The following is a 23123-nucleotide window of genomic DNA, read 5'->3' on the forward strand; positions in this document are numbered from 1 at the left end:
CACGCGCATGGATGCACAAATGCATTTGCTATTTAAACAATGTGGCGCAGGACGGGAAAATGAGAACTGCTTCGGCCTGAAACTAGCAAAAACACTTGCGCCGCATAGCGCCGGGTGTATGATAGGGCCCCAAGAGTGCAAAACAGACACATCCACTCTCACACACACACACACACTCACAGACACACACATACACAATTATACAAAATGAGTCAGAAAACTGAAATCAGATCAGACCCAGAAGAATTAAGCTCTGATAAAACATTCCTGTTCATTTTTGTTACATTTTTATAGAATTTTAATGTTTTGTGTAACAACATGCTTCCTCTGTGTTCAGGTTTGACTGTAGTAATACTAATTCAAAAACTGATGCTTCAAATCAACATAAAAAAAATAAATAAAAATCTAAACTTTTACAAAAAGTTGTCTTTGAGAATATCTAAATATATATCTAAACACACAACTTAATAAAAATAACTATTTATGTCTAAAAATAATTAGAGAATTTATAAGACTTTTATATAGAGCTATATAGGATTCTATGGGCTAAACCATGGCATTGCAGATGTTTTTCTTATTTTACTCCCACCAGATGGCACTAATCTGGCTTCAAAAATTTGATTTTATAGGCAGTGTCTCTATTTTAACATGAAATACTGCCATAATTGATAAGTAATAGAAAATATTTGAAGAAAAAAAATGTTGTATTATTTTCAATGGGAAAAATGTATCACAATTATTGCATAAATATTAATTAGTACCATGAAATTCTCTAAAAAAAAAAAAAAAAGAAAGAAAAAAAAAATATGATTAAACAAAGATATGTTACATTGATTTTACTGGGGGGCAAAAAAAGTTACATTTTAGGTGGCCGGTCACTTTTGACCGTGTAGACCACAAGTGTGACTCCCAAATAAGAAGCACCAAAGGCTTAAATGCTGTTCTTTTGAACTTTCTATTCATCAACTGGCTTCAAAAATTTGATTTTAAAGGCATTGACTCTATTTTAACTTGAAATACTGCAATAATTGAAAAGTAATATAAAAATATCTTAAAAAAAAACATTTGCATTATTTTTAATGGGACGGAATTTATCATAATTATTGCATAAATATTAATTAGTACCATGAAATGATCTCAAAATACAAAATAAAAAAATATTATAGAACAAAAATATGTTAAATTGATTTTACTTGATTTTAAATTGATTTACTATTTTAGGCAGGGCTCTGAACCGGTTCAAGGAGCGAAAACGAAAACTGGAAACGAATGAAATTTTGAAAGGAACAGAAACTAAATAATTTTTTTTAGTTCCGAACAGAATCGAAAATTTGAAATGGCCATTAACCGTTTAATATCATTATTTTATGGTTCCATTTAATATTTGAAATTTGCTGTCAACCAATCACGAATTCCAGTAGTACGGCCTGTGCAAATGTGATGCTGACGCATCCAACGAGTGAAATACCCGTGCTCAAGAACTCATCATAGGTAAGTCGCAATGGCAATGCACCAGAGTTAGTTTATCCAAGGATAGTGTAAGGATTCAACAGATCACATGCACCTGCAGCGATTCTGTGAACCGAGAAAACAGAATAAAACTATAGGCTTACATAAAAAGGAATATAATTATAGGCATGAAATATATTTCACTTAAATCATTGACAGATTAACAAAACAAAAGAAAAAAATGTGTGAGTATAACGGTTCATTGTGACGCGTTCCAAAGTTCTCGGAAAGGAAACTGAAATGGCAGAAAGTAGTTTTCCTTATTTTAAAAGCTTTACAGTTTTATTTATTTTACAGTTTTATTTATTTTGCAAAAGCTTGACCGTTTTGAATGATGTCTTGCTGTATAACCAACCAGCGTTGGTATGATATCGTGCTGGTGCCTCACGCGCACACAGACACAACATATTTTTGCAACATTGCAGCCTGTTCATTATCAAAATAAAATACAGTTAAAGAAACATATAAAAAGTTACACTGCTCCATTGTACAATCTGTTGCATTCAGCGTGACCAGCGCCTCTCTGTGCTGACATAGCCGATGTGAAGGATGATGTTTTATGTCGATGAAAGTACAAAGCCTAGCCTATAATAAATAATATTTTAGCATCCAGATACGTCGCGAATATGTAAACATTTGGATTCGTGCCGAATGAGAGAGGTAGGCATTTACCTTAAATTAATTTGAGAGAGGTAGACAGTTTCACCTTAAATTAATTTGTTTTTGGATTGATGCTTTTTTATAGCCTAAACACATAGCCTTAGCTTTAGAGGATTTGTTGTGGAGAGAAACTAATAACTAATGTGTTTATAATGTTTGTACACATTATTGCTTTAGCCTACCGGCATTTTAGCCTACATTATTTCTGAATGTAATAGGGCTAATAAAATGTGACGAAAGCCTATACGTGACTTATGTTTTTTTCAATCTTATTTAAGTAGCTTTTTTTTTTTTTTTTACAATGCAGCAAACATTTTTAAATATGTAAAAAAAAAAAAAATACTTTAATGCCTTTAAAGTGTTAATAGATTTTTTGTTTTGTTTAGTAGCCTACAATTGGCCAAAATCTAGAAAAGATGATGCTGTATTGGCTGTGACTAGCACAGCGGGTTAAGATGATGAAAAAAAATATATATTGTATTGTTTTGTTTTCCAATACAAATTTCTAAACATCCTTAAAAATGATGCATTATAATACTTTAGTTTAATGACCAATTGTCACTATTGCCTATTTGATTCTTAGCATGCATACTACTAGCATATTGGCTGTTTATTAGTACTTATAAAGCACATATTATTGTCTTGTTCTGCATTACCATATTTTAGGTCCCTTAATCCAACCCCATACCTAAACAACTACCTTACTAACTATTAATAAGCAGTAATTAAGAGTTTATTGAGGGAAAAGTCATAGTTAATAGTGAGAACTGGACCCCAAACTAAAGTGTGACCAGATACATTTACTTGCGGTGCAAAATTAAGATCTTTTTTTCTGATAAAATTGAGTTTACGTTAAAACGAGAACAAATATAATTTTCCTAAATCCACCAGCTGATATTTATTGTTGATATTTGTTCTTGTATACTCACTTAATTTTGATCCATTTAATGACAAAAAAAAGCAAAAAACACAGATTTAATTTTACACTCTAAAAAATGCTGGGTTAAATACAACCCAGTGCTGGGTAAAATAGGGACAAACCTCTCGAGTAAATGTATCTTGATTTAAGAATCAGTAATTTTAGACATTTTCCCTGGAAAACAAGACATATGCTGATGAATAACGTGTAGTGAAGTGAAAAGTATGACACTATGCTTTAGAATGTAGTGAAGTAAAAGTTTCTCAAATTACAATTGCTCTGATAAAGTACAGGTACTTGAAAAATGTACTTAAGTACAGCAACAAAGTAAAGCTACTTTGTTAAAAAAAAAAATAATGAAGATCAGGAAGAAGTTGTATTTTCAAACGTCTAATCTTTGCTAATACAAGACATTTACATTCAAGAAAACATATTGGCATAATGTGTTCCATTCAGTTTATTCATTACATTTTATTCTTAAAAAGGTCTTTAAAAAGTTTAAATGTACCCCCCTAAAACCTGCAGAAACCCTGGTAGTAGAAATTCAGAAATGTATGAGATAATCTGAGCTGGAGAATCTTAACGGTTAACGTTATGCATTAAAGATGCACATCTACACGTGTGCATAGATTAAGAAGTCAAAGAGTAATGGGCTTGAATTTGCATTGTTAAAGATGGTGGATCTGTTGTAAAAGTGCTGCTCTGATGAGGCTTTGATAGGATGAATTGAAAGATGCAACTTCTGAGAGAGGGTTTTAATGCGCTAACAGTGTGATGTGTTCTAACATAACTGCTGTACTGTCAGCACACTAAAACCTTTTTCTGTGAAGTTCCTCCCTTTAATGCAATTCCTGTTTATGAGCTACTATAGAAAGGCTGTAGAAGGATATAAAGTGGTGCTGTAATTTTATAATGGCATCTGTCAAGCTTGTAATAAAATGTTTAACAGAAGCCAGAGAAAACTATTGCAAGATGTTCGATACGTCTAGGTCTTGACACAAGTTGACGAGCTGAAATGTTTCACTTCCATTGTGTGTGGAAATATCAAGGCAACCCAGCAGTACTTTGTGAGGCAAAGGATGTGTGTGATTTAGAGAGCCAAGAGAGACAAGGTCTGCTTCCATTCAGAGATGCTTTTATGTTTAGTGCTGCAAACCTCAAGGAAGTCTGGTGTGTCATTGCAGCAAAGCATACTGGATAATTCCCACACAGCAAGATCTCACTGAATGGGTCAATTTGCACTTGCAGCACTCCACATGTAAATGTGATAATGTTTGGTAGTTGCTTTGAGAAAATGAAGGAAATAATCATGTAAGCTTTTTGAGTCCTATTGAGTCAGATTACTTTTTCAAGTAACTAGTAAAGTAACGCATTACTTTTTAATTTACAAGAGAATATCTGAGTTACTTTTTCAAATAAGTAACGCAAGTTTTTTTTTTTTTTACCAATTCTAAAATGTGCTTTATCTCACAAAACCTGCCAAAAATGTTTCACATTAAAATTAATATGAAAATGAATATTGTATGACAAATTAGATTTTTTTACATTATTATTTATTTATTATTTACTTATTAATGTCGGTGTAGACAATAAATACATAGCAAATGTATAATTAAATTAGTTATGCAATGTGGCTATTAATTAATTAATTAATTCATTCATTCATTCATTCATTCATTCACATATTGCATTCCTAATTGGAAAACATTAATGCAAAAATAGGAAAATGAGCATAGAGTATGTATGTGTGCATGTATGTGCATATTGATTGATTGATTAATTGATTAACTGATTGATTGATTACTATCAAATAAATTGATTAATGTGACTAATCTTGATTTTTGCACTTTCCTATATATTTTCTAATTGAGTTGAGTTTCAAATTAATAATAAATTCACATTGCAAGAAATGTATTAAGATGCAACAATACATATAATATCGTTATATCAGACAATAATATTATTATTATATTATTCATGGTTTTCTCTACTTTAGTAGTAAATAAAATCCCCAAAATTGATGTAGATTTACCCATGCACTGATTTGAAATAAAACGGTGTGGCATTGCAGTTAGGTGAATTATGTTCATCCTGACATTGCAAACAGATTGAACATCCCTCATCATCTGCAAGCAGATCTCAACCGCTGCCTGAGGAGAGTAAATAAGCTCGTGTCCCATTAAAAAGCAAATGCAGAGCTAAATATCGTCCTGCTCACAGACATACGGTGGAGGATGCATCACGATTAGTGTTGCACGCTGGCCAGAGTTGCTTATTGAGCGGTTTTTAACAGCACAGGAGTTCATTAGTCTTACGCCGACAAGGAGAATGAGTCAAACAGTCAGCAGCGTACCTGCTTCACAGCTGATATTGCACTCACCCCATATGACTCCTAATGAATGACCTACACTTAGATACCGTTTTCTCCTTGTGCAAAGTTGTATGGGAGATGCAGCTTTCACTACATTCAAAATTCTGTTATAGACAGACTTTATTACACTGTTATACAGACTTACACAGATTTTATTGACTCAGGACTTCATTTTTTAATTTAGTTTAATTCCTTAGTTGGTTGATTTGAGGTGTGAATGTCTGATTTGTCATTCATGAATCAATGAATTGTTGTAATGAATGAATGCATTTCCTGCTGCTCAAACTGTATTTATATACTGTATTTTGTTAGCAACAATTACATAAACTAAACTGCTACATTTAACTGCACTGCAGTTCTCTTTGGATAAAACGGCATAAAATGAAATAAAATAAAATAAAGAAAAGTAAACATGAAAAATAAAATAAAAAGATAATGCAGTGTGCACCTAGTATCTACAATTGTTTTTGAAAGCACAGGTCAGACCTTTTGCAAAAAAAAAACAAAGCAATTATACCAAAAACGTGCTATAAATAAATGAAAAAAAATCTCCCATAGTTATGAATAATTAACAGCACAAAATCTTGCATTAATCCACAAAGCTGATAAATAGATAGTTATAAGATACATATTTTCTGCAAAAAGCCACCAAATGAAGCTAAGACATTACATTATTAACACAGTACATGTTCTTGTATTCTATCTTTTTAATAGTTGTTTTCGGTACACTCACTGTATTAAAAAATGATTTTTCCAAGTTGCAAATAAAACAAATATTGTTGCAACACATTCTTCTTCTTCAGTACATGTGGATAATTTAGACCAGGGTTTCTCAATAGGCGGCCCGCGACACGACGCAATAAAATACAAGAATTCATTATAATCAGTGACGCTGTCTTGGATGCGGCGCGCCACGACAAATGCCCGACAGTAAACTGCTGACTCGTTCTATTTATAACGTACTGACACAACGTTCAAATGATTTGCAATGCTTTGTCGCGTCCAGTGTAGATACGATGTGACAGCAAAAACATGGCGAGTGTGTAGAAAAGAAAAGTGGAAACGGAAAATAGATTATTCAAATGTGAATGGACTGAACAGTTTTGAGTGAGTGAGGGAGTGAGGGACTGATATCTATGCTATGGAATACACGTGTTGGTTCGCAGAGAGTTCACAGTTTTAACGTACAAGTTTGCTTTAATTTATTTTCAAGATCTGAGGTAAAATATCTATTGTTGCTTTCACTATGGCTATAAAGATAATGCAAAATAATATTCAAACTCACATTAGATACTTTTAACATTGAATAAAGCACATAATCATTACCTGAGGTTATCACTGTCATATTTTGTATGTTGTTCCTGCCGCAACGTCGCATAAAATAAAAACCGTTCCTTAAATATAATCCCATGTCGCTTATTGTCACGTGTCGCTGTCGCGGGTGGTTAGGACAAAAACTACAAGGAAAAGATACTTTTTATCGCGTCGTGTCCAGTGTTGGGGAAAGTTACTTTTAAAAGCAGAATTCGGCCCTCGGCGAAAACTAATTGAGGAACCCTGATTTAGACTGTCTTGCTGCTTTTTAGCATTTCAGATTTATAATTCTGATATTTGGAACTTGATTACCATTTTCTAAAGTAGGGCTGTACGATAAATCGCATGCGATATTTAATGCACATCTTGCCAGTAAAGCCGGTTCTGTAAGCAGCGGTAAATCTCCATCACGTGCGTGCTTTCACATGGAGCAGCATTTACTACACAGAGCCGTTGTTCACTGACAAGCTGTGCAAAACCACATTCATATATGATGAACGTTCATATATGATGAAGATGGAGATTTACCGCTAATTACAGAACCGGCTTTACTGGCAAGATGCGCTTTAAATATAGCATGCGATTTATCGTGCAGCCCTATTCTAAAGATAAAGTGTACTTTGCCTATATGTAGAGTTATGCATTGTCAGTCTCTCAATATAACTGACAGAACATTTAGACACACATTTCTTGTCATGATCAAAAAATAGCACAATGTGTTTCCCTTTTCTAGGGTGACATTAGCTTGAATCATTTGTTCAATGAAGTAAATTGATTTGAGCATTTTGACTGATGAATTTCAAGTGATTGTTTAAGCCTTTACAGCTATTTCCAGCGAATAGATTACCCAGCATTCGGATCCTAGAGAAACACTGACTGTATTCTATGATCATCGCCTATGAAAGCAAAGGAGGCTCATTACAGACACACATCAAATATAACCTCGTGCTGTTGAGCTGTTGGCATCCTTCTGCTTTAATCCATCTATTACAGAAACTCTGGTGGATTCGTAAATCGTTTTGTCCCAGACTCATAAAATGCCAACCGGTTTTGAACAGTGGTGGTCAGAGGTCAAGCTCTTATATTGATTTAGTTGAAGTAGAGGTATAAATTCAATGAAAAATGCTCCCACGACGCTCTGAGTCATCACGTTTTTCCATCACAGTTTTTCACGAAACGCTAATGAGGGTCTCTTCCTGCTGGTCTGCAGGAGATTTTTTTCAGTTCGCCTGTTCGTCTGTTTATTTTTTTTAAATATCTCAGATATGAGAAGGTACCATTGCGAGGTATTTATTTACACAGTAGCCTATTACTTGTTGTAGCAGGTGTATTGTGTGCAGCAAAGCAGGTAGTTTGGCGAGCAGCTTGTAGTCATATACTGGATAGATTGTAACTTTAGAGTTGGACATTTTCCATTCCTCAGCACGGCTTGAACAGCTGTGGATGAAAGCAGTTTTCCGTAGAGAGAAATTGTCTTAGACAATCTGTGCCAGACACCATCTGAGACGTTAAACATTGCATTGTTTGACTACAAAGACACTGCAGATGTAGAAACCCGCAACATCATCTGTTTTTGCTGTGTAGTTCACATGCTTCTCTTCTCCTTCGGTTTAGTGGTTTATTGTTAGAGTTGAATGCATGCACAATTAGTTTCAATTTAGTGAACTCAGTTTGGAATAAATTACCTACAGTAACTGCAGCGAAGTTAAAATTGTACATATGGTTTGGAATATAAGAGTTGATTTCTTGTGTAGTTGAAGGTCTAATATCACTGACAATGATTTTTGCAAGATGACTCTAAATTGGCATGTCATTCAAATTCAAAAACATAATTAAATTTTTTTTTTTTTTTTACATTAACACATTTCATCTTTGTTTTCATTAAAGTTATCTTTATTTTATCTTGTTCATCAGAATTGGTGTGCTTTGGTTGGTGGGTTGATTGGTTAGTTGCTCGGTTAGTCATTGTTGTTTAGTTAGTTTCAGTGTAACATTAGTTACACTCTAAAAAATGCTGGGTTGTTTCAACCCAACTTTGGGTCAAATATGGACTAACCCAGCTGTTGGGTTACATTTTTTTATTAAATGTTTAACCCAAAAGTTGGGTTAGTCCATATTTGACCCAAAGTTGGGTTGAAACAACCCAGCATTTTTTAGAGTGTATATGTATACACTATTAAGTTTTTATTAATATTTTTAATTCGATTTTGTTTGTATATTTTTCAGTTTTTAGTAAAAGTTTTGTATGTTAATACAACGTTTAGTTAATGTTGTTTTCATGATATATTATATTTTATAGTTTACCTTTTAATCTATCTATCTATCTATCTATCTATCTATCTATCTATATTATTTCAATTTTAGATTGTCATTTTAGTACTTTTTATGAAAATGTTATTTAATTTCATATTTATTTCAATTAACAAAACATTGTGAATCACTTCAGCTTTAGTTAACAGATTAAGTGTTTTTTTTTGTTGGATAGTACAGCAGGTTGGCTCCTTGGTCACATGGTGAGTTGTGTATAATTTCAGTTAAAGTGCTAGAGGATAAAAATCTAGGTATTCTGGCAGAACCAATTTCTCCTTTTCATTATAATTGTAATTTATCAGAGGAAAGTCGTAGTCCAGAAGAACAGAAGAGCCGGAGGAGGGTCGTACGTATGATTAGACTGGGAGAGCCGCTCACCACGACGCCCGCAGTTTAATAGAGGAGCATCATTACTTCTTCATTAAGTCTGAAATGCAGATTACATCTGAACAGTGATTAAACAGAATGAGCCAGAAAGGAGGAGGAACTGATAGAGTGAAACATAAGAGGAGAGAATGTGAGGTGTAGAATTGACAGTGACAGACACGCGGCTTGAATTACACATGATTTTCATTTAATTCTACTGTACGGTCTATGAAAGACAACATCACACAGTACACAAAAGCATTTATTCAAGCAGTCTGTGCACTAATTAAAATACAGAACAAAACAATAACAAAAAGTATTTCCAAACTAAAAGCAAAGTTAACTAAAGTTGCACTAAAAGTGAGACAATTTTCCTTATGCAATATAAATATTTCATAATACAGTTAGTTGATAATTCATTGTGTTTGATTATTGTATGCATTTACTTCTCTGTGAGAAAAATAAATAAATGAATAAATACATATTTATAATATGTTTATATATATGAAATGCAATAATACATATTTTCTGGTACAGTTGTACTGTGTGATGTTTTAAAGCATACAGTAAGGATATGGTAACCAAACCTTTCAGATTGTAATAAGTGATAAAGTCACGTGATATGAGGATTTTTTTTTTGTTCCATTTGTTCTCAGAATCAAATTTTCTATGTGTGATACTGTAGTTCATTTTGAGCGACTGCTCTCATTTTGAACTCCTAGAGTATAATGAGCTTTTAATTATACTCTCAATGTCTCTTCATGTTCACTTTGACAGACACACAACTACGTTCAAAGATAGAGAACACTTGACCGTTTTTAGAATCGCAGGATTATAACCCACAAATTAAAACCCTTTCTTCACATTTTCATTCCAGTTTTGTTTTTTTGTCTTTGCATTTGTGACTTTACCTGGATCAGAAATGGGTGCACAGTGGTGAAAATTATATTCTTTATAAAACTTTTTTTCCCCAAAAGAAAACTGTAATGAGAATATAATCCTGCAATCTTTTAATTGGATGATAAGCTTAACCTTTGGCTACTTAAAATGCTAAACTTGTAGCATTTATGCACTCATTTTCACTCCACTCTTTTTGGTATTTTCATAAACATGTATTTGAGTGGTGTAGCATGTAAAGTGTTATGTTCAAACCCTATGTGGCAGATAAATAGACTGTTTCAGTCTTGTGATTTGCATCACATATGTGTTTCATTTCAGCTGTGTTGTCTTTCGTGGTTTGCCACTGTATTGCTTCTTTTAGCTTTATATGTTGTTTTTAATAAATGGTTGTTGATTGTGATCACGGAAATATCTGCTCATGAAAACATGTCTTGATGGCACAAATGCTTACAGTGGATAGTGGTAGCCATGCTGCGATTTACCACATTTAGGTACTTTTAATGTGTAATAAGTTTGTAGTGAGGAAACTTACAGTCAGTGTTTGGGGTAACGCATTAGTAAGGCCAGTTACATAATCAGATTAACTTTTTTTTAAGTAACTTGTAAAGTAATGCATTACTTACTTTTACTTACTTTTTCAAATAAGTAATGCAAGTTACTTTGTTTTCCCATTTATTTATTTGTATTCACACCTTTCATGTCCTCATGTTAAGAGAACTCTTGAATAAGAGAATAAGTGTGTTGCAGAGGCAGAAGCCTTTCCTTCAGCCTGAGGCTTATTGATTTCACTTTTGGTGTGAAAGGGCCTTTACAGTTGCCAAAATATAACTTTTGGGTTTTTGGTTATTAAAAAAATAAATAAGCAAGTCCAACCCAGGTGAGAAAAAGTAACACAAAAGTAACAATGCATAACTTTTCATAAAAAGTAATACAATTAGTTACTTTTTTGTGTAATGTATTACTGTTAATAGTAACTTTCCCTAGCAAACACTCAATGCTTATATGTGAATAGATCAGCAAACACTCAACTCTTATATGTGAATAGATCAAGAAAATTCTCATTCCTTTATGGTATGAACATTCACGTTAAAAATTGTATATATATATATATATACCTTCAATGCTCTCATATGAGAGGCCTACATCCTCAATGCCAAAAGCCATTAAAATGTTTGTCTTTAATTAACTCTAAAAGTTAATGGATTACTGGCACTGATATTGCAGACCTTTCCATCTCTGTATGTGTCAAAGTGGGGCCACACAATGTCTCAATACCCATTAGCCCAGCCTGCGACCCTCATCAACCCCATTCACCAGTGCCCTGTGGAAATGCCACTCTCATGCAGAATAAATTACTTGCAAATCAACTCCATAACATTCATATTGTAATAACAGTTGAAAACTCTCGTCCCCTGCACAACCTGTGTGTATCATAAAAGAGAACAGATGTCAAATGACAATCAGCCTTACTAGCAAAAGAAAAGTCTTGCTTGTTTTGATACGCATGGTGTTTAGTGTTTGAAAATATATTTAAATGCATATGCGCAGTCTATCTACACTCTTAAATGTATAGGTTATTTGTTTGCATCTATGGCCTCTTTGGTCACTTTTGTTTTACAAATCGTAGCTTCATCAGAATGAGATGGCACTTGGTGACTGTTGTCATTAGCTATGTGAGCGCGCAGACACACACACACACTCAAATCATGGACATGATTCGGACATGTTAAAGACTTGGTACCTTCGCAGCATTTGAGATGTGAACAGTGAAGATAGGCTGGTTGCCAATCAGCAAATAAAAGCACTTTTAATTATTGCCATGAAAAACAAGAAAAATAGCAGAATGACTTATCTTAAATGTATAGTGTATAGTGGTTTAGCAGTACTGATGAACGCCTCCTTTGAGAAACTTTGCTTTGGAGACTCACTCACTTATTTGACTTAAATTCAAAGTAATCAAATAAGCTCTCACAACAGTAATGGGTTGCCAGAGACTGGCGATTATTATTATTATTATTATTATTACTAATGGTATTATGATTATTATTATTATTATTTGTATTTTATTTTTTTAGATAAGTAAATTTTAATCTGCAGAAGTATTATAAAATATGAACTAATCCTGCTTCTCATACAATATAGATGCATCACTAAAGAAATAAATGGTTTGAAATAAGACAGGTATACCATATTCACCAATAGGAAATCTAATCACTGTAATTATGTCTTTATGTGTACGATAAGACATTATTTATAGTAAACAGAAGTAGTATTTAGTTTGCAGCACAGGTTAATGCGTAATACAACAGCTAGTCCAAGCGATTGCTTAACACTAACGTAAAAAGAGTCAAATAACAATGTTCTCCTCCTGCTTTTGTAAGAAAAGAAAAGAAAAGAAAAGAAAAGAAAAGAAAAGAAAAAGAAAAGCTCAATATGTAGTAAGTATTTATTCATAGGGACTTTTCCTATGCCATATTTGGCATTCTGCTCTCTCATTAAGACTTTCTCTGTAAAGCTGCTTTGGGATCATCTCTATTGTGAAAGGCACTATGCAAATAAACATGAATTGAATGTCATTCTTCCTTGAATAAATCAGTGATCCTGGAGAGACTATTTTGACTATTTAGGATTGATTATTATACTCAGGGGGAGGTTTGGGATCAGGAATTGGTAAATTATACACCACTAGTGTTGATTGTTCTGGCAATAATCATTTTCGCTTGGCATTACAAAGGCTTTGATTCATTAGCAGACCTCAGGCACATGCTGAATCAAAAAACACCTCAACTATACACTTACACAGCCATGAAGATGGCTTTCCAAACAAACATCACACTGTAGACAATAAGTCATTCATTTCTTGTCGTTTAGTGGCTGCATTGAGTTATCTACTTCTGCGGATGCTGTGCTTTGCATCCGATTTGAACCTCATGCAATACTATGAAATATTTATTGCAACTATTTGATCACTTTCGATTTATTCTAATCAAAATAGCAGGAAGTTTATTTTTAGCCTTACTCTAAAAAGCAGCTGGTTTTGTAGAATGCACAGTTTATTTTTAGTTAATGAAGTCCGAAAAAAAATACTTACATTGTAAATCACTTTAGCCTTGTGCAACCCATAATACATTCCACCTCCACAGTCATTACTGGAAATGTATCCTATATTGGTAGCTAATCTTTTTTTTTTTTTTCATCTTACCATTGTAACGGAGTAATCAGAACGTGAAACGTACGGATCCATATGCAGAGCTTTATTTAAAGATGTGGTCATGAAACAGGCGAGGGTTAGACAATGGCAAACAGGTATGTTGTAGGCACGACAAAAAAGTAATCCACGGACATGCGTGGGTCGGCGAACATAATCCAGAGGGTGAAGCAAACAGGTAATCCAACAGACAGGCTAAATAATCAGGAAACAGGCAATCAGGAAAACTAGGAACTCGAAACTAGGACCGGGAACTGGCTCTGTAATGTTGCTATCACTGACAGGGAGATAAGTGCAAACAATACTCGGCGATTTGAAAGATGAAGTCCATGACTTATAAAGTGTGTTTGATTGGTTGTAGCTGTGTGTGTGTAATCAGTGCAATGGATGATTGGAAATGTAGTCCGGGGTGACATGTGAAAGTCTGTGTAGTGAGAGAGTCAATATAATGGAAGAGTGACCTCTGGTGGCAATTGGACAGGAGTCCATGAACCGGATTCGTGACAACCATGATTAGTAATATACACTGAACTGTTTTGGTGTAGGATTTATTTTGAACAATGTACACTCAGAAATTGCTAGCAAATTTCACAAATAATTACAAAAAAGAAACAGCAAGTAACACAATGCAATTTTGAAGTAGAAAGACTAAAACAAAAATGTATTTTCAAAAAATAATCCAATAATCTTTGTATTCGGTATTTGATGTACTTTGAAACAATTTTCACTCAGAAGTCGCTTGTAAATTTCACAAATAATTACAAAGAAATGACAAGTAAAACATTGAATTAAACATGAAATTTTAAAGTAGAAGGACTAAAATAGTGTTTTCTTGTAAAATCTGCAATAATCCTTATATCTTTAATATTTTAGCATTTTTTAACAGTGTTGGATTTAGTTTGAAATAATATTGACTCAAAAATTTCACAAATAATTAAATATAAATAATTGAAACTGCAATTGATGCATTGAATTATGCAAAGATTTTAATTAGACAGACTGAAATAGTGTTTTTGTATGTTGTAAATGTTGTTAATGTTGTACTTTTTTATTATTGATTTATTTTACATTATCAAGGGTAAATGCTTGTGATGTCATGTTCGTTATGCAAACAGACACAATTGAGTTGAAGGCTTATTTCAGTTGACACTCCAGATGCTAAAGACTTTCACTTTCTCCACACATGCAAAAAAATGTTCTTGCAGCTGCTGCTGAAGTTCAATATAGCAATATTTAATGTGATTAAAGGACTAAATCCACATAAAAAATCTATTGAAACACATCTGGTAGATGTCTTCACCTCATAGTGAATGGCTGCCGTCTGGCGATTTTTATTTTTTAGTATGTTTTTTTTTTTGTGCATTTCTCAACTTTTCGACATTCTCGCCATGGCTTTACAGTGCAGTGGTGGTTTATGTGTGGGAAGACATATACTGATGCGAGGTCCAGGTAGGTGAATCTCTAGCCGGGTGTATGTGACCCTCGACTCCTGTCACTCTCAGCCTCCCACCTTTCAGGAAGGGGCTGCAGTTCTGCCCCGCTGGCATCCATCAATAATTCAGACTTCACATTAATTACAAAACGGCTCTGCAGAGCTCCGCTCTCCGCATGCGGTACGGGCTTACAGTCATCCATCACCCCTTTCAACCCACTCACATAAAGCTCACATTTCTTCTGAGGTCCAGATGACGGGAAAAAGCAATTCTTTCATTTCTACAGGTCTCTTGGCAGGTGTTTGTTTGAGCTTGTGTGCATTAGAATGCAATCTGAATTGTTGCGATGTTGCCGCTCACCAGCTGTCAGAGACGAATTCAATTAAGACATCACAGGAACGGGGCGGGTGAGAATGATTAAAACTGTCAATAGCGGGCACAGTTATGAAATGCCACAGCAATATCATCCTCCTATGCATCACAAGACAAATGGCTTTCATCAAGTGCCACTGCGGCCTCTGATTGAATCAGCAAAATTTCAAAGGAATTATACCGATTATAATATTTCACCTGTTTCATATCCACTCCTATAGAGGCGGCAATGCAAAAATGGTTCATCGACTTTAGATCTCAATGAAGACTATCATCTTCTATATATATATATATATATATATATATATATATTCCAAATAGTGATTCCTATTTAGGGTTATTATAGATAACAAAAAAAATATATAAATAAATAAATAAATAAAACAAATGCTTGAAATATTGCTTGAAATAAAATAAAGATTCTAAAGACTGAAAACTGAAATAAAATATTCAAACGAGCTAGTTTACAAAGCAACATTTATCTTTTTTCATTTATTTCAGCTTTATGTACTAAAATGTAATAAACTGAAATAAAAATGCATAACAATCTATACAGACATTTAAAAACATCAAAAACTAATAAAAGTGACAAAAACACACTACAAAAATGACTTAAACTGTAAAAGTATCTCAATGATACTAAAATAACACTGTACTTAGTTGTATAACTTAGGTATTACTGTAAAATATTATTTCACTGATTATTTTCTATTATTAATTAAAGTCAGTACAACTATTTGTCCTTAACTGGTATAAAACAAATTTGTTGTATAATATTAATTAGGAGGATTTTAATTTGCACCAATAATGTTGTTCAAATTCAACCTAAGTATAAAAATGATGCACTACATCAGTAATGTAAAACATAAGTAATGGAAACTTATTGAAAAAATAAAAAAATTGCACGATGTAAACTGACATTTCTAAGAAATGTTCAGATTTGTAACATTTTTTTTTTTTTTATATTTGTATTCCAATGCAGAAATAAGTTTCCATTGTAACTGATTAACTACATTTACTCAAACTTTTTTTTTTATTTTTCAGATTTTGTGAGAGTAACCCTTGTAATTGGTTCATATGAAATGGTATAGTGATTAGCAATAATGCATTTTATACAGTCATTATTTCATTCATGGACCTGTATTGTTTTTTGAATGAGCTGTAATTGCTTGTTAATTCTGGTGTCAGTCGCAGCCGCAGCTGTAATGCTGCTGTGTGTTTGTCTGCAGAGCTTGTTAGGCTGACATGTAATGCGAGAAGGCAGGCTGTGGGCAATGCCAGCGCCCTTGCCATGGGAAATCATGTTCCATCTTGTTAAGGGAAGTTTGGACGCTTTAGCCTGTGAGGACCGCTAATAATCACCCCAGCGACTGTCATGGCTGCAGACGTCCACCTGCTCCACACAGCCGGCCAGAAACACACTTATTATGTACTGTACGCACGTGCCACTGTGGCCAGCTGAAGACACACATGAACACACACATGATCACCGAACATCATTTGTCTATGAATCTCATGAAAACATATCCAGGCCACATTGATTTAATCCAAAAAGAAAGAAAAAAAAATTGACATTACTTCCATGACAAAGCACATGTTTCCCTCCAAATTGTCATTCTGTACACATTCAGGCATTGTCATATCTTTAAATGCTCAGAAAAAAGGGTACAAAGCTGCCACAGGGGCAGGTACAAAGCTAAAATCCCTAAATGGTACATATCAGTTTCCCTAAAATGCGCATGCTAGTACCTTTTTTGAGAGTATATATATATATATATATATATAAAATGTTAATTTCAACTGTTAACTACAACTTTTGCCTCAATAAACTTCTAATTTTCTGCGCATTAATAGTAAGGTAGTTGTTAAGTTTAGGTTTGGGGTAAGATTAGGGGATCTAAAAAAATGCAGAATAAGGCATTAATGTGTGCTTTGCCAATATGTTAATAATAGGCATGCTAATAAACAAGTAGTTAATAGTAAGACTGTTTCAATAGTTAATAGTACATGTTTTCATGTTAATAGTATGTTTTCACCTTTTGTAGTTATGCATGAGTCCCTCAATTGCCCTCAGTGTGAAAATATGGATCTCAAAATCATACAGTCAATGTTGGAAAGAGTTCAAATATGCAGAAAGTGCTGGAAAACCAAAGAATGTGCAGGAGCTGGAGGATTTTTCTGAAGAACAGCAGACAGTTAAACTGCTCAGGACAAACGAGGGACTCATGGACAACTATCTCAAAATATAAAAATAGTCGTGGATCATCCAGGAAATGACACATATTATTCAGATTCAAGGGTATGTAAACGGTTGAATTGGGTCATTTTTATTAATTCAGTTATTATTTTGTGTTGTGGAGAATATGTAAATATATATTATGTGAAATAGCTTATTCAGGACATTACTAAATAAAAAATAACATGCAATTTTCATGATCCCTCTTATTTTGTTTCAATTATTAACATTTTGCACATTCTGCAAGGGGTATGTAAACTTATGAGCACAACTGTGTATTCCTAAAGTGGTCCTCCTTAGATACTCATTACTGTAATACATCATCAACCTTTGGATCTCTCTCTGTCTCGCTATCTCTCTTTCAAGCTTCATTTTACTGTTTCTCTCCAGCAACATAAGCCAGATTTTAGACTGTTTACAAGTCTGTTCCAGTTTGCAGCTTTCTTTGGTTGTGACTGACATAGAAAACCAGGGCCGTTTCTAGCCAATTTGACGCCCTAGGCGAAATCCCTATTGCCCCCCCCCAAATTATATATATATAATTATTTTCAGACACCAGTTGCTTGTCACATTCAAATTGGTTGTCATAGTGATGACACTAATTTGTGGAGATTCAGTGCATTGAGTTCCACAAATCTGAATGCATTATTTGTAAATTGACTGTTAAGATAAACATTTTGCACAATTTAGTATCTGTAATATCATTGTGTTGCCACTAGATGCCGGTATAGCCCTATGTAACAATCCCTAGTGGCTAAGACATTGCACATAATTTACACATAAATCACACATAAATTAATTTTATTACATTTTGATTTGGATACTATATACTATACTACTACATATTGTTTAGATATTATCAATGGCTACTTTTTTGTCTTTATCTGTTTTTTGTTCAATTTTTTTGTTGTTGTTTCTTGAAACATTGATTTAAAGTGTCAGTTATTGCATTATTATTTCAGTCAAACCTATAAAACCCCTTTGTTACCCCAAACTACATATAAAAGCTTTATCAGTAGCATAAAAGTAACCAGTGCAGCTACTTAATCATTTGCTACTCGTTAACGCGTTAACGTCCCCTTTAAATAACGTGACGCTCTGCCCTCTATGACGCTGCTCCCATTAAGCGCTGTTGGAAGTGAATGAATTGATTCAGCATTTCGACACCTGCGTAAGGATGCATTTAACTCGACAAAGCGGTCTAATAAAGGATGTATTGATCTCGTGAATTAGCGAATTTTACTATACAAATAATTTTTAATTGGATGTTAAAGTTTATATGGGAATATTACATGACACGCTGATCCTTTAACAATGCATTGGCGCAAAAAACGCACACCTTTTGGACAAATCTGCCACAAATATTTGGACAAATGTGCCACAAAAGTGCCACAAATACTGTCTAAACAAAATACTGATTTTGTGCACTTTATTTACTGTACCAATATTTTCTATTTGCCTTTGAACTTAGCTTTATTGCATGGCAAAAAAAAAGTGTTACCTTGCCAAAGCACTGACAGAGCCCACTGATCTAATGGCGTTGTTGAGCGCTCCAAATGCAAACTTTGCATGCAACAATCAGGCAGCAATTGATAGCACTCTGATCTAGTGGCATACAGGCATCGTCAGATTGACGGTACTCTAGCCCAATAATGTTGGGGGATCCAGTGGGGGCGGCAGTCATATTTCAGGGTGGCCGTGCCACTCTTTATCACAACCCTGCTAAAAGTGCCAGTACGTGCGCTCATTGGCGCCCCTTCAGCTGGTGGTGCCCTAGGCGACCGCCTAGCTCGCCTATGCCTAGAAACGGCCCTGTAGAAAACCTTCAACAACTGTTCTGTTTTTATTTTTCCACTGAGAGTAATTTGTCTCTATTCATGATGTTCATTTCATGAATCATCTGTGAGCAGAGAATCAGTAGATGTATTGGATGGCAGGAAGCTGATCTTTTATCAGCAGACATGTACATGTTATCTCAGGTCAACTTCTGATTTCTTTGAGTCTTATATTGTTGTGTGTTTGTCTGCCTGCACAGAAATACTGTCAGTAATAAAAAAAATCAAAATATATGGTGGATATATGGACTAAATGGAAATATGTGGTTGTGGGCTGCTATTGAAATGAAGAGCACTCGCTGTGAATGTGTGTCTGGACATGCGTTCATCCCAAGAGCATTCAGTCTGGTTTGTTACTTGCAAGTTTTTTAATAAGACTGATTCAAGGACACAGTATGCGTCACATCTCTGGATCTCTACTAACAACTGCAACACAGTCTCCGCACAACAGTTCCACCCATCCATACATCCATTAATTAGCAATTTAAAAAAATCTTAATTAGCAACAGCAAGTGGCAATCTGAAAATCATGAAACTCATAATGTAAATCATATAGTAAAATATCTAAACTTGATGGTAAACACAATAAATCTATTCCATTCTAGTATAAATTACACCTTTAATTACAGCAAGTGCTTTAAAATACTTTACAACTTTAAAAGTATATATAAAACAGTGTAATTATGTTTAATAATGTCCTCACAATAAGTAAACCTAACCATTTTATTAAAGTGGATTAGTTGCAAGTAGATTATACTTGGATGTGCAATTAAAATAATGTTAATTTCAGTTGAAATGGTTAAAAACAACCAAGGCTAATTAGCATTACTGAGATTCATTGGGGGATTTTCAGCTCCTTTCATTCATTGCATGACTGGAAGAGAATATTTGTTTTTGCAATTGCAATATATCGTTGCATAATAGTTGGGATTTTTTTTTTTTTTTTTTGCTATAAAGATCTGTTCAGATTCACCTTTTTTGACAGTTGGTGATAAGTGAGTAACTGAAACATTCACTCAACTAATTTGTGAGAAACACAAACTGCTTGGTCGTTCACATATTGTTTTATTATCTCATTACAATGTGATAAAACATGAATGTATTAAGAGATAAATAATAATAAATAAATAGCATAAAATAAACATTTTCTTATGCCTGTATCTGTTTCTTTTAGTAAGTTCGATTTCTTCTACATTCTATAGTTTTGTTTTGTTTTTTTTAGTTGTAGTTTATGTTTTTCACAATTTTCAATTATGTCCTGCTCTCAGAGTAAACGTTGTTGTGCAGAGGACAGAGGAGGGCATTATGAGTTTCAGCTGAAGGTGCTTCTCATTTTGTCCTCATGCAGAAGTCATTATTTCTGCACTGCGTGTTCTACATGATCTAATTAGTATTTATAGGTAAACTGCAAATGTATACATTCTACTTTTTTAATGTCTGAAAACACATCCATGTATCAATTAATGTGTTACAGTAACTGATACATATTATAATACCCTAATTCAGTATGTCAAGCTGCTTTGAAAAGATATGTATTGTGAAAAGATCTATACAAATAACCCTGACTTGACTCGTATGTACAATATTAATGTATGGACAGTTTCTGAAATGTAAATGCTTTTACATCTGTACACTGTACACATTCATTCGTTCGTTCATTCCCAGAAATGTTTCTTGAGCAGCAAATCAGCATATTATAATTATTTCTGAAGGATCATGTGACACTGAAGACTGGAGTAATGATGCTGAAAAATCAGCTTTGATCATATACACTTTACAATATATTTACATAGAAAACAGTTTTAATTTGTAATAATATTTTGCTTTTTTTACTGTCATTTTGATCAAACAAATGCATCCATTTTGATCAAACAAATGCAACCATTCTAGACTGTTTGTTCTGCCTCTGGATATTGGTTCTTTGGAGTACCACCCCTTTTTGGGCAATTTCACTTTGGCTGAGAATCGACCAGACTGTTCTTAGACTTCCATACAAACACTTTTATTTATTTATTTATTTATTTTCAGAACTGCAGGCACTGCAATGCAATCTCTATGAGTTCCAGGAGGGTTAGCACTAATGTGCTTTCGTAATCATACGCAACCTTAACTTGTGCAGCGATTGGTGAACAAACATACCTCTATTAATAAGGAATATGAAGTCAGGACTAGTCTGTATGGGCTGAATAAAGCAAACCAGTATCTAACAGTAAAGTTTTGATGGATGGCGATTGTAATGGAGGTGAAGACGATTACAGTGACCCACAGCAATCCTACAATATTAGACGCGCGAGTCCATTATTAATGTGCAAATAAACGAACCGTGTATGTGTGCTCTTTGATAGCTTTATGCATGAGCACATTTCAGTATGCTCGGATGTCTGGCAAGTGTTTTATAATAGAAACTCACTGAAGAAACATGTTTTTATACGAGTTTGCAATGGTCAATGGTGTTTATATACGTACCTGACACAGGAACTGTTCATTGGTCATGTTGGCTGCCTTCAATCACCACATTCGACAAATTCAGAATATTTTAATTTACTTTTTTTTATGTGTGTTCTCATCTGTTTAATAATTCTGAAAGGATCTGTTAAGGCAGTATAGTGGCATCTCCGTGAGGTCCTGTTTGGTACAGTATGGCAGCTTGACTTGTAGTTATTTATATATGTATAGAAAAACAAAAGTCACATTAAGTTTTTTTCCCTCACAGTTTTTGATGTTGCACTGTATACATAAATTGTGAATTTTGAAAATTAAAAATAATAATAATAATAATAATTTATCTTGAAAAAAGCTTGCAGAAATTATTTTGTGGGAATCATCCTCAATCTTTGGTAACAAAAAAAGAAAAAAAAAAAGCTTTATTTAACCTCTTAAGACCTCTTAAGACATGTCTTTACATTGTTTAGAGCAAATTATATTTATATTAAATGATATTTCATTCATACAGTGGGGAAAATAATTATTTGATCCCCTACTGATTTTGTAAGTTTGCCCACTTACAAAGAAATGAAGGGTCTTATGCTTTGTTCTCGGCAGAGGACATCATGAATCAATTAAAAAAAAAATAAAATGAATGAACATGCATAGGCAAAAACAATAGATTTTTTTAATCACCAATACATTTTTAGTTTTCAGGATTTTTTTTTTTTATACCAAACTCTGTATAAAGATGATTCTCAACTATGTTATAACAGAATGATTTGATATACCATTTTTCTTTCTGCAAAATGTGTGTAAAATGGCCATAAACGGGTTTTCTCATTATATACAATGTCTATAAACTAAATCTAATTTGCATATTCATGTGTTTTTGGGGCAACATGTAATGAAAAAATGAGTGTAATAATGGGAGTAATATTTGACAAGATCTTCATAATAATATATAATATTTCATAGAATATTGAAACGTAATTTCTTTCCCTATTAATTTGTTATGTCTCCCAAAATGCTAATAAACATGCTTTTAGTCCCAGTGTCCTCATATGAGATTTTCGTATGAAATCAACATCCTGTTTCGTAACAGAAAGTCACATTTTGATTTGAAACCCCATAACATTTTCCTGAGATGTTAATTTATGACAGTCGACCAAGTGCACTGTGATTGGCCAAACACCGCAAGCAATCGTCGGAAATGTGACGCCCCTTACCATAATCGCGAGCTTCAGCTTTCAAAATAAATGTAAA

At 33.7% G+C, this 23123-nt stretch overlaps 1 protein-coding gene across 1 annotated transcript in view; it reads left to right on the forward strand.

The window, feature by feature from the left end:
* Positions 1-23123, forward strand: part of LOC107675510 (astrotactin-2-like) — a 541421-nt gene that overhangs the window by 315086 nt on the left and 203212 nt on the right. The window lies entirely within an intron of this gene.

The sequence above is a fragment of the Sinocyclocheilus anshuiensis genome, unplaced genomic scaffold, assembly GCF_001515605.1.
Source record: "Sinocyclocheilus anshuiensis isolate Anshui unplaced genomic scaffold, SAMN03320099.WGS_v1.1 scaffold1604, whole genome shotgun sequence".
NCBI lineage: Eukaryota > Metazoa > Chordata > Actinopteri > Cypriniformes > Cyprinidae > Sinocyclocheilus > Sinocyclocheilus anshuiensis.